Below are 11,901 nucleotides of genomic sequence, written 5' to 3'. Positions count from 1 at the left end.
TTTTCTTTCAGTATTTTAATTCAATAATAACAAATAGATTCATTACACACAGAGTGATATAACTGAAGGATTTATTTCTGTTGTTTTTTTTTTTATGATTATGGCAAATTACCAAAAAAAAGCAATAACTTTTATTTTAAAAAATGTAGTGTTTTCACCTTGTTACAACTTACACAATCATAAGTAACCACATTTTTTCCTTCCACTAAACTTCTGACATTAATATGTTTGATACAGAACTCTTGTTTCCAGCCAGATTCTTCAGCAGCAATCTTTTTCAGTAAGCACATAATATTCTGATTTTCTGAGAAACAGAGTTATGAGTCTTTTTTCCACCTATGGTGTAGAATTATCAACATTAAGAAAAAAAACCGAGATATGTCATTGTGTGTAATGAATCCATATAACTTTGGTGTCGCAGTTTGAATTAAGCTACTGAAGTAAACAAACTTTTCAATGATCTGTTAGTTTACTGAGATCCACCTGTAAGTTTGTTTAGAAAGCAAATTATTATTATTTTTTCAGATTTGTACTCGTTTTCTTTTTAAAACGACGTCTCTAAACGGAGTGAATCCAGCAAAGCATCATCGCAAATACAGGTGTTTGCACACGAAAGCATGAGTTCAGTGTGTGTAATCTTAAAAAGCACAAAAAAACAACAACAAAAAAGATCTCAAAACCAGTGCATATCAAGGAGTTGTACCTCGGGTTGGTTTTGTTTTGGGTTTTTTTTTTTCCTCCCGCCGATCAATTATTTAACAAGTTGTTGGAGGAAGAGGAAAGCGGGCTGACGAAGAGGATTTTCCGATCAGGCCTCATCTGCTCACCGTTTGGGCCAAACGAGCTGCCTCTACACTCCAGATGCCTCCTCCCTGTAACGACTCCGCCTCATCCTCTCACCCACACCACTCACCTTTCTGTGTCGCCGTGTGAAGCAATAACAGCAGCAACCTTTTAGGAGGGGAAAGGGGGGGGAACAAAAAACAAAAAAAACGAGCTCAAAATGAGAAAACAAGTGGCCTTGTTATCAGAATAATATCAGAGTCCTTGTACAGTTTTATTTTTTTTCTCTGAATGTTTGCTTATGATGATTCCATTTTGGTGTTTTTTTTGGTTTTGTTGGGTTTGTTTTGCTCGCTGCCGCCACACATACACACACACACACACAAGCGAGCACGCACGCACACACACACACACACACACACAATGCACAAGACGTTCACTGAAGAGCAAATACACGCACACAGACCAGGCGTGGCAGCAGTTTAACCGACTTAGACTCACAGATGTATGCCTCATTTCTGACTAGGCTGGTTTCAACGTTTGGGTTGAAATAATTGCAAGTGTAAATTACTATATTAATGTTATTCTATTTAAGAAGAAACAAATAATAAAAAAAAAACGTGTTCTGTCAACGGACCTGTTATGTGCACATCGCTGTACGATGTGGAGACACTGATTATTCTTGTTTATTCTTAGCAAAAAACACAAAAAAAAATGTTGTTGGACAACATTAGTTTTTAGGGCGACGCGTCACAAAAAGCATTCAGAGAGCGGCTCGAGTCGTTTCCTTTTCAGTTCAATGGCTTTCCGTCGAAATTTGAAAACAAAAATGTAAAACCAGGCACGGGCTGGTGATTTCAAACAAAACTGTCCGACTTTCAAAACTGCCAAAATCAGGCCGTTCTTAGAGTTTGTTGCTTCGAAGCACCAGAGAAAGTGATTTTGCGACAGGAACCTCAATCACCACATTGATATTTATAACTGGGGGGGGGGGGAGTCTTCCTAGTTGCAAGGAAAGAATGACGTTTCTTTCAGTAAAATGGGCAAAACTGTTTTAGTCTCATTTGTATACAGCCAGATGAATCTGATTGCTATAACGCTTTCTCTTATTAAAACTACCTAAAATGCAACGGCATTGTAGAACATTTTTGACACTTAAAATTTTACTGTACCGGAAACTGCATACATTGTGATTTTGTTCCTTTTTATTATGCAAGGGAAACGTTTGGCTTGTTGTTTTTCAGGCTGCAACAGTTTCTTTGGCATTTCCTTTGAAGGACTTTAAATCACAGAAACAACAGCACAGAGGATTATTCTCCATTTTGAAACTGAATGTTATTTAAAACCCTGAATCCGGTAACAGCCCCATGCCTCGTGGCATTTCTTTAAAAAAAATAAAAAAATCTAATGCATTACTGATAGCTGATCAGCTTCTCTGATTACTTATTGAACTGAAAGTGGAAACCGACCTCATTCCCGCGTTCGAATGGCAGGATAGTTGATATTTAGATAATAAAATAAAGCTAGCTATTTTTTTTTTTTCTTAATTACAGTACTTGTATGTCAGACACTTTAAACACGCCCTCCTGCTCCCTTTCCACCCTGGTATTGTTGGATGAATGTGAATGTATAAACCAATGGTGTCCATTTTAATGTACTTGAAAAGAAAAACTGTTTTGTCTTTTTATTTCCACTGTCTTTGCCCCTAAATCTTAGAGCCTCGGGTTAAAACCGGAGGACCTTATAGTGCCTTGCGTCCTTCCTGTTGCTTGTCGGTTGAAAGTGGCAGAATGTGTTTGGATTTTACCCAAGCGGACGATGTTTCGGACGCGTTCAAGGTGCGACGGTGATAAAAGGGGAGTTTACTTTCTGCAAAAATGCAAACATTTGACTGCTGTTCAAGTCGGGACGAAAAAGATGGGAGGGTAAATCTGTCGTCGCTCTGCCTCTGTTCAATCCAAGAGTTGTTAAAGGTTAGAAAAGGCAGCCGTCAGTCGTCAGTGTTGTTTCTGTTGCTGTGAGTCTTTTCGTTTTTAAGGAGGGAAGTTGTTAAAGATTGTATCTGAAGCTTGGACCACTCTGTACTCTTGAGTGCAACATACTGCTTTCTTAACCTGAACCGAAAGTCTCACTTGACATAAAAAAAAAACAACTTATTTTAAGACATCCTTAATTTCCATCTGAATAGTTCATCTTAGCTCTAAGCTGCACAGCGATTCTGTAAAATGCAGAAGAAGTGAATGGAAGGAGTTGAAAATCTCACTTTTCTAAACACAGCACTGTGTATTTCAGAAGGAATGGTTTAGCTACATTAATGTAGCTGTGTAAACAGTATTTGTAAACAAATTCAAGATAAATGGATTTTAAAAATCCACCTAAAATATTTTCAGACATGCATAGTTTCACCAGAATGTGCTGTATTTGGTGACTGGGGATGCAGTGGTTGTGTAAAACATGGCAGCAGTGAATGGAAGCAGCTAAAAGTCTCTTTTCTTTACAAAATCAATTTCTCTTCCTAGTACGCTGGATAGTAAGTTATTTCACAAACGTACTATCCTGTAAGTTTGGTGTATTTTTGAGTGCCTGATGCTTAGTTTATTCACCCTAGTTTTTGTTTGTTGCTGTTTTTCACTGAGAAAAGGTAAACATTTTTTTACATGCATACGGTTGAGGTGGCACAAATGGGAATTCAGCAAGTTTTACTCCTAAGCATGGCACATTTACATGTTACAACACTCTAAAGCCCTTTTTTTTTTTTAAACATTTCAAATATATCTTGTGCAAGATATTTTCCCCATCCCAAAAACAATTTTTCTTGTGCTTTTTTTTTTTTTTTTTACGTTAAAGCTGTGAATGCTCTCTGAGCCGGTTTCCTTTAGATCTGTGGATGAGCTTTCCTCCTGACCTGCAACAATACCACACCATTAAGGTCATCTTAATGGTGGAAAATGGAAAAACATCAGAAGAAAAGAAAACGGATTTAACAGCATTTCATTGCTGGAGCTGCTCCAGTTGCCAGGCAAAAGTATCACTAATGATTTCCACATTTAACTTGTTCCCCATTTAAATAAGTACTTACAGTGCAGAGCAGTAAAGTTAAAGTGACCTTTTGCCATGAAGCTATAAAAGTGTAGGACTAAAAGGCAATGCCGCTTTAATACAACATTAGCAGCGTTGCTTTTATCCCCTTCTCAAAGAAAGCATTTTGTCAGTCGTAGCAATAATTTCTCATACCTAAACATTCTTTTGTTTCGACATCTTTATCAATTTGGTCCTTTTTTTTTTTTTTTAATCAGAAATTTTAAGTCTCAGTTGTTTTATGAGCTGTTTTAAAGCACGTGGGCTTCTTCTTCTGCACTGTGCTCGGCGTCGTACAGAAGGGGTTGAGCGAATGACGGAAAACGGGAAAATGGAGCGGTATGTTTCGCACTTTACCGTACAGAGTGTTCAAGCTTCAAATTAAAAGAAAGAAAAATTTGCGCTACAACACAATGAAATTTGTTACTTTATTTGTAAAAAAACAAAACCTTAATAAATAAAGTTGTTTAAATGAATGGAAGAGATGAGACTTTGATGGATTTTCTTCTGAAAAGATGTCTGGTGTGTGTGGTTATTGTCATCAGTTGTCCTATCACTTATCTGAAACTACCATCCTGCAACATTTAAATTCATCCCTGCTTCAACCCTCCGGATTTTCCCATCAGCATGTTCTTCAGCTCTTCAGAGGCGTGGCAATCCCAGGTGACAAAAAGTATACTTTAGTATACTTTAAACATAAATTTGTGAAAGTACACTTTAAGTATACTAATTATTAAGTGTACTACCTATAAGTACATCTGAAGTATACTAAAAATACACTTGTACCATTTTCGAAATTAGTACTTTAAACACACTTGAACATAAATGTACCAAAATACACTTTTAATATATTAAAAGTATAAGTGAACAAAATATGAATATGTATGAATTTTTAAGTGCCTTAATCAAATTTTATTTGTTTAGCACATTTAAGCAGCAAGGCATTTCAAAGTGCTTTACATGATTAAAATAAAAACAGTATGTAACAGTGAATAAAGATTATTTTTATTTTTTTAAAGAAAAAGGTTAAAAAAGATCAAATTAAAACCCGCACCCCTTGTAGGACTTCAGTTAAACGTCTCACACCTCAGAGTTTTAATTAAAACGTCATTTAACAAGGATTCTCACACCCCTAGATATAGATTCGTTTAACTGGGACATTTTCCGGGGGGGCTTTACATAGACTGTGTGAAAGAGAAATGAAAAGAAAATAACTAGATGAAAAGTAAAGATAAAAACATTGAAGACATCAAAACCCGCAATTTAGCCATAAGCAACTCTAAACAGGTGGGTTTTAAGTTGAGATTTAAAGGCACCCAGTGTTTCAGCTGTTTTACAGTTTTCTGGAAGTTTGTTCCAAATCTGTGGTGCATAAAAACTGAATGCTGCTTCTCCTCATTTTGTTCTGGTTCTGGGGATGCAGAGCAGACCAGAACCAGAAGATCTGAGGGGTCTAGACGGTTGGTACAGCAATAACAGATCTTTAACGTATTGTGGTGCTAAACCGTTCAGTGATTTATAAACTAACAACAGTATTTTAAAATCTATTCTTTGAGCTACAGGGAGCCAGTGTAGGGACTTTAAAACTGGTGTTATGTGCTCTATCTTCCTGGTTTTAGTGGGAACGCGAGCAGCAGCATCTGGATCAGCTGCAGCTGTTTGATTGATTTGTTAGTCAGACCTGTGAAGACACTGTTGCAGTAATCAATGCGGCTAAAGATAAACGCATGGATGAGTTTCTCTAGATCGTGCTGAGACATAAGTCCTCTAATCCTAGAGATGTTCTTCAGGTGATAGAAGGCCGACTTTGCGACTGTCTTAATGTGGCTCTGAAGGTTCAGGTCAGAGTCCATCACTACTCCCAGGTTTCGGGCCTGATCGCTGGTTTTAACTGGTAATAACTGAAGCTGTGCATTGATTCTAGTTCGCTCCTCTTTAGGTCCAAAGATAACCAGTTTTGTTTCTGTTCAGCCGGAGAAAGTTTTGGCACATCCACACATTTATCTGTTCTAAGCATCTATTCAGTGATTGGATGGGTTCAGAGTCACCTGGTGACACCGTGATCTTAATAATCTTTTACTATTTATTAAAATTGCATACAATAAAAAAAGGATAATCATGATATAATTTTTAAGAAAGTACCCAATCAATTTTCAGATGTGTGAAGTAAAACCTTATAATCAACGGCATTAGCTCCAGTTCACACTCCAGACCAGATGGTGGCGGTACGGCACACTTTCATTTATTTAAAAAAAAACGCCACAAAGAGAAGAAAAAACTTGAACACGGGGAAGATAACAGACGCTGTTCAAATTCGCAATTTTTACTCGCATAACATTGTCTTAAAAGTAGAGAGGGCCTTGACAATAGTTACTAATTTTGGTAAATTCAAGCTGGTGACGTCCTAGTCCGAGTTAGACGACAACACAACGGGACAGCAACCGATGGAAATGAAATGTGTGTCACAAAAGGAGCCCGCAGGGATGAAGGCTGCTAACTGTTGCTAGCTGGTGGTAAGTTTGCTTATTAATTGCCTTTATTTAATTATAAACAGTGCAGTAAAGATATATAACTTACGTTGGTTTCTTAAATAATTATTTTAGCAATTTTATTGTGACTTGTATGATGATTACTATAGCAATCATTCAGCTTCATGTTATAACTGCATGGAGGCTGTTTGTTGCGACTTATATTTTAATTCATAAACTAACCTGGTTTTAATTGAGCTCCATAAGACAAAGAGACTTTGATATTGCGAGGTTGTTGTTCTAACTCGTTCATCAATGATTTTATCGTCAACATATGTTTGCAGTCTAACTAAGCAAATGAAGATGAAAGAGGAAGCCAGAGAAATCAGGTGTTAGAAAACCTAAAGGCTTTTCTGTCTCAGAAGAAGCTCTGACTCCACCAGATCACCAACCAGCTCTGAGGATGAACCTTCACATCGTCTTCATGATGCAAGTTTGTTTTTTCAATGAGGAGCTAGCTACATTTTCAACAACAAAAACTGCTGTTACCAACACCAATAAACATGATTTATTGTTTAAATGAATGGAAGAGATGAGACTTAAATAATAAACATGGTTTGATTTAAAGGTAACTGGAAAGAAATGTTCTCTTGTCAATCTAACATTTATCTTTTTTTTTTATTATTTGTTGTTGACTTTCAGGGCCCTGTGATGGATTGGTGACCTGTCCAGGGTGAACCCTGCCTCTCATCTGATGGCTGCTGGAGATGGGCACCACCAGCCCCCCTCACCACCCTACAAGAATCAGTATGTTCAGATCATGGATGGAAAGATTTTAAGGTAGTTTGTCTCCTTAAGTCCACACTTAAAACAGCTTCATACTTAATGCCAACATCAACTGATTCTATGACATTGCTGACTATTTTTTTTCTACTTCTAACATAAACAGGCAAAGAAGACACCCAGAAATGTTTTTCCACCTCAGGCATCCGGTCCCAATCATCATCAGTTCTTATGATGTCACATACACAGCAAGAACAAAACGTCTTAAAATTGTAAGTCTTATTTTTTATTTGACATTTTTCTGTTCTCTTTAAAAACAAATACTTTCTCTGTTTAATTGCTCTATTGTTCTTTTTTGTAGGTTCCTGTAAGGTGCAGTGAACCGGAATGTTCTGTCGTTGATCCTCACTGTCATGTTTTATTGTCGCACTTAACTTTTCATGTTCATTGTGTTCACTTTTGATGTGTAAACTGATAATTTATGTAAAGTTCATAAAGTTGTGAGTAAAATTGGACAATTTTAAAATGTCGGTAATAAAACAAAATATTTGAATTACCTTGGGCATCTTGTGTAATTAATCTTTCCATGTAATTTTAGCCTAAAACAATGTAAGTAGTGTAGTGTAGTTATGCAGGTCATGTACAAAATAGGTACATAGGAATAAAGACTTTCACGAGTAATTAAAATTGTAGTTTATTATCAATAGCAGGAAATCAAACATAAAAATTAAGTGTAATTTAAATACATTACTAATATATTAATAGTATATTTAAAATATATTTGAAGTATATTAAATATTTTTAATATAGTTCTGAGACAGAATTATTACACAAAATATAATATATCAAAATATAATAAAGCTTTGAAATATATTTTAAAAGTATACTTTAAGTACACTTGAAGTTGTTCCAAAAAAGTAAGTATATACTAAAATATACTAATAGTTGTAATTTAATACTATTTAAATACTACTAAAGTATACTAAGCACAACATTAGTTGTTCCAAAATAGTACAGTTTAAGTACATCGATAAAAGTATACTAAAGTATGTTAAAATTTAGTATACTAAAGTATACTTTTTTTTCACCTGGGATGAGCCGTTTATTTGATTCAGGTGTGTTTGAGCAGAATGTTGGCTAAGGTCTGGACTTGATCTGCATGATTTTTAGCAAGTAAAATAGAGATTAACTCTTGGTTTTTAACCAAATAATTTTTTTTTTTATTCACAATGATCTATAAGTGCACAGTTGGAATGAGTTTAAGCCTTAAAGGCGAGTCTTTGTATTACTTTCAAAGATCTTATTAAAAGAGCTTTGCCACTATTCATAAAGACAATTTATCCTTCAGTTTTGATTAGAATTATTTTAAGTAATCAGAAAGCTGTGTGGTGAATGGAAGCAGCTGAAAGTTTCACCGTTCTACATGATGCGATTCATTACTAAAGTTCTAGCGATTTTCATATTTTGAAGTACATTCTGATCTGAGTTTTACAGTTTCCCATCTTAGCTCTAATAACATAATTATGACCTCTAAACGCCAAAAAGCATCTCCATTAATCATGAAATGTAGTCAATTTTCAAGGCAGTAATTTTGTTACTCGTGATAATTATGACTTTAAAGCTAATTAATGTAATTGTGCACTTTCTGTTCCCTTTAACAGCCAGAAATTGGCTTCTACAATCCTAACTTGCGTGTTGCAGTACCTCTAACTCTCCACACGGCTGCGCTGCCTCACTTCACCCCATATCCCGCTACGCTTTGAGTCACAATCTGCATCCTGTGGTATCATAAAATAGCTTCTTGTCTCACTTTGTAATCAGGAAACTGCTTGTTGTGAGGTGTGAATCTTTGTCTATTATCTGTCGCCATGGAGACGGTGGGAATGGCTTGGCCTGCCCAGTAAAACGGGAGGCCTGGGGAAGGAAAGGAGGAAGGAAAATGAGACATGCTGCAACACAAAAACAATAAAAAATTTAAAAAAAAAATCAATGGAGCAGTTTTCCTGCTATGATATGAAAACTGAACTGTGGGGGAAAAAAAACAAAAGAATCTTTACACTGAATGGGAGTTTACATTCCACAATAAGGATTCTCACAATAGACTTAAAAGTTTTCAGATGTAGGTGAAAATTCAGCGGGTGATTTCCAGCTTCGGCTTTATTCACATGGGTGTTTATAATGTCCCTTGGCAACCATTAACTTTCATGTTTAGTTTTCATGTAAAAAATAATGCAGACTCAACAAAACCAGTAATGAAAAACCCCTGTGACTGCCAGTGTCTTATTTTAACATTCAGAACAATTTTATGGCACCTTCAATGACTAAACAGAGGAAACTGTGTCTTTCATCCGTCTTTAAACTTTACTGATTGCCCAGAAAAAAATCAGATTTCATGTGCGACATCTGATTAGTCACACATAAAACTAACTGTAATAAAAAAAAGCAAGTAAAGATATCATCGTTCAAAGCTTTGTTAGTCCTGTTCACCTGTTAAACAGGAGGTTTGATCATTGGACACTTTTTTTTTTTTTTTTTTACTAAATTACATACATGCTAATAAGCTGACTTCTGGGCTGCTTCTTATTTAGGAGTATTGCAGTAAACTGAATACAAATGTGCACCTTCATTTTTATTTGTGCTTTTTAAGGTGGAAAACTGCTTTTGCAAGACACAGTAAACACAACATTTAGCACTCTTCAACTTACCTCTCATTTAAGACGGTTTGTCTCTATACCCATCACTAGAGTCCGGGAAAACCTGAGTGCAAGTTTAGCCTGAGCCATGAAACGAAACGCTGCATGTCCTGTTTGATTTCCACTTCACTTCAAGCTTTAAATAAAAGATGTGCAGATTTTCACTTCCTACTTTATTTTTTTTTTTATTTTTTGCCTTACTTGACACAAATATGCAGAGGGAGTAATAGACCTCTGTCTAATTTTCTGCCAAGCGTTATTAAAAAAATCTCACTTGACCTTCTCTCTGCAGTCTGTCAGCTGCCCTTGAATGAAACGTTTAAGCTCACAGCCACAACCCAGCTGACCTGGACGCAGCTGACGCAGAACGCCCGTTCTTACCCACGATGACGGTGAAAACGAGTTCCAGTTGTTATTCAGCTGGATGCAGCTTGGAGCCTGCATTTTGAATTACAATCATTCCTAGAGAAGAGAGGCAGCTTAAGCAAAACAATGTTGTTGTTGTTTTTGCTGAGTTTACAGAAAACGTTCTGATGCCAAAGGGTGGCTTTTAATTTGAATGAGCCGCAAATGTTACGTGATCGTCTGAGTTCTGCAGAGCAGAAATCCTTCTTCAGAGAACAGAACAGGATGATTGATGAGTTCTGTAGGAAAATCTTGTGCGTCCCCTGGTACATCCGTGCTGTTGCAGCCTCTCGGTGTTTAGTGTAATCATGTAGCTTTGTGAGCAGGAGCTACGGGTCTGCTCAGGGCCGTATGGAAGCTCCTGCTGCTGTTTTCTTTGGCCACAGAGGGAATTTTTTCTTTTTTTTTCCCAAGTTAATAGCACAGAGGCCTAAATTGAGCTGAAGCAGGTCTGCAGACTGTATTTGTGGAGATTTCTAAGAAAACTTATTTGCTAAATGTCGAAAATATCATGGTTTACTACTAAGTAAAAAAAATGTGCATCACGTTCTTAAAAAAACCAGAAGTGTACATACTACAAATATTGTGCTTTAAACAAATTTTTAAAAGTAGCTAAACAATCCAGATTATGGTGGGTGTGAAAATGCACTCGAGGACAAAAACAGAACCCTGTAGAGCCAGAAGATTTATATAAACACGAGACCCCATACTGCATAAACATGAACAGTATTTTTTAAGTGTTGGTAGAGCCTCACATACTTATGTGCACATCCAATGGGTAGAGGAACATGGAACAAAATTTGACACTTTTGGAACCTGTTTAAGAACAAGTATCATTAAAAATCTAATGTTGAGGAGTTTATTTCAGTGCTGAAGCTGTTCTGAGTGGGTGACTTGTCTAAAACTCCTGTAGTTAGTTACTGGAGAGGTGTTTCGACACGGAGAGCAAAGGTTCGTCTCCTTTTCCACCTTGTGGATATGTAGGAATAAATCGTTTTTCTTGGTGTGCAAGTAAACAGTTTTGTCTTAATTTTGTCCTTTGGGTCTGCATTTAAGACAGTTGAACAAGTTTCAACCACTTTTAGTTCATATTCAGGCCAAAACCCTTTAGACTTTAAGGACTTCGCTCATTAAGCAGTAAATCTGTGAAATGACAGCCATAAACCATATCATAAAAAGACTCTGATAAAAGGCAGAGCGATCGATTCTATTTTCACCTCACGGTAAATAATCATCAGTGTCAATTAGTTGTTCTTTTTGTAAACCGGGTTAACGTTCTTTTACTATTTATACATCCAGGTGGTGAGGGTGTCCAACTGGTTTGTCGTAGTTATTATGTCGTCTCTTAGGCACAGAGGTTGGTCCTGCGCTTTAATGTGGAAAATAAAAATGTCCAAACACATGTCCAGGTCACGAGAGGTTGTGAGTAGAAAATGTCCTAAAGCAAACACTGCATCAGAAACTGACAGCACTAATTTACTTCAGATTTTCAGAGCTCAGAGGTGGTTGAGATGTTGTGTGAATATGTCTACTGTTTCTTTGTCTGAACATTGTTGTGTAGGCCAGATGCTGCTGTTTATGTAACGCTGAGTAATGTGCAAACTGTGTTTTCCAGGTTCTTTGGTTTTATGTGTGCGTGTGTGTGTGTGTGTGTGCGTGCGTGCGTGCGTGCGTGTGTGCGTGTGTGTGTG

Source organism: Poecilia reticulata, linkage group LG23 (genome assembly GCF_000633615.1).
Source record: "Poecilia reticulata strain Guanapo linkage group LG23, Guppy_female_1.0+MT, whole genome shotgun sequence".
NCBI lineage: Eukaryota > Metazoa > Chordata > Actinopteri > Cyprinodontiformes > Poeciliidae > Poecilia > Poecilia reticulata.
Note: the sequence above shows the minus strand (reverse complement) of the source record.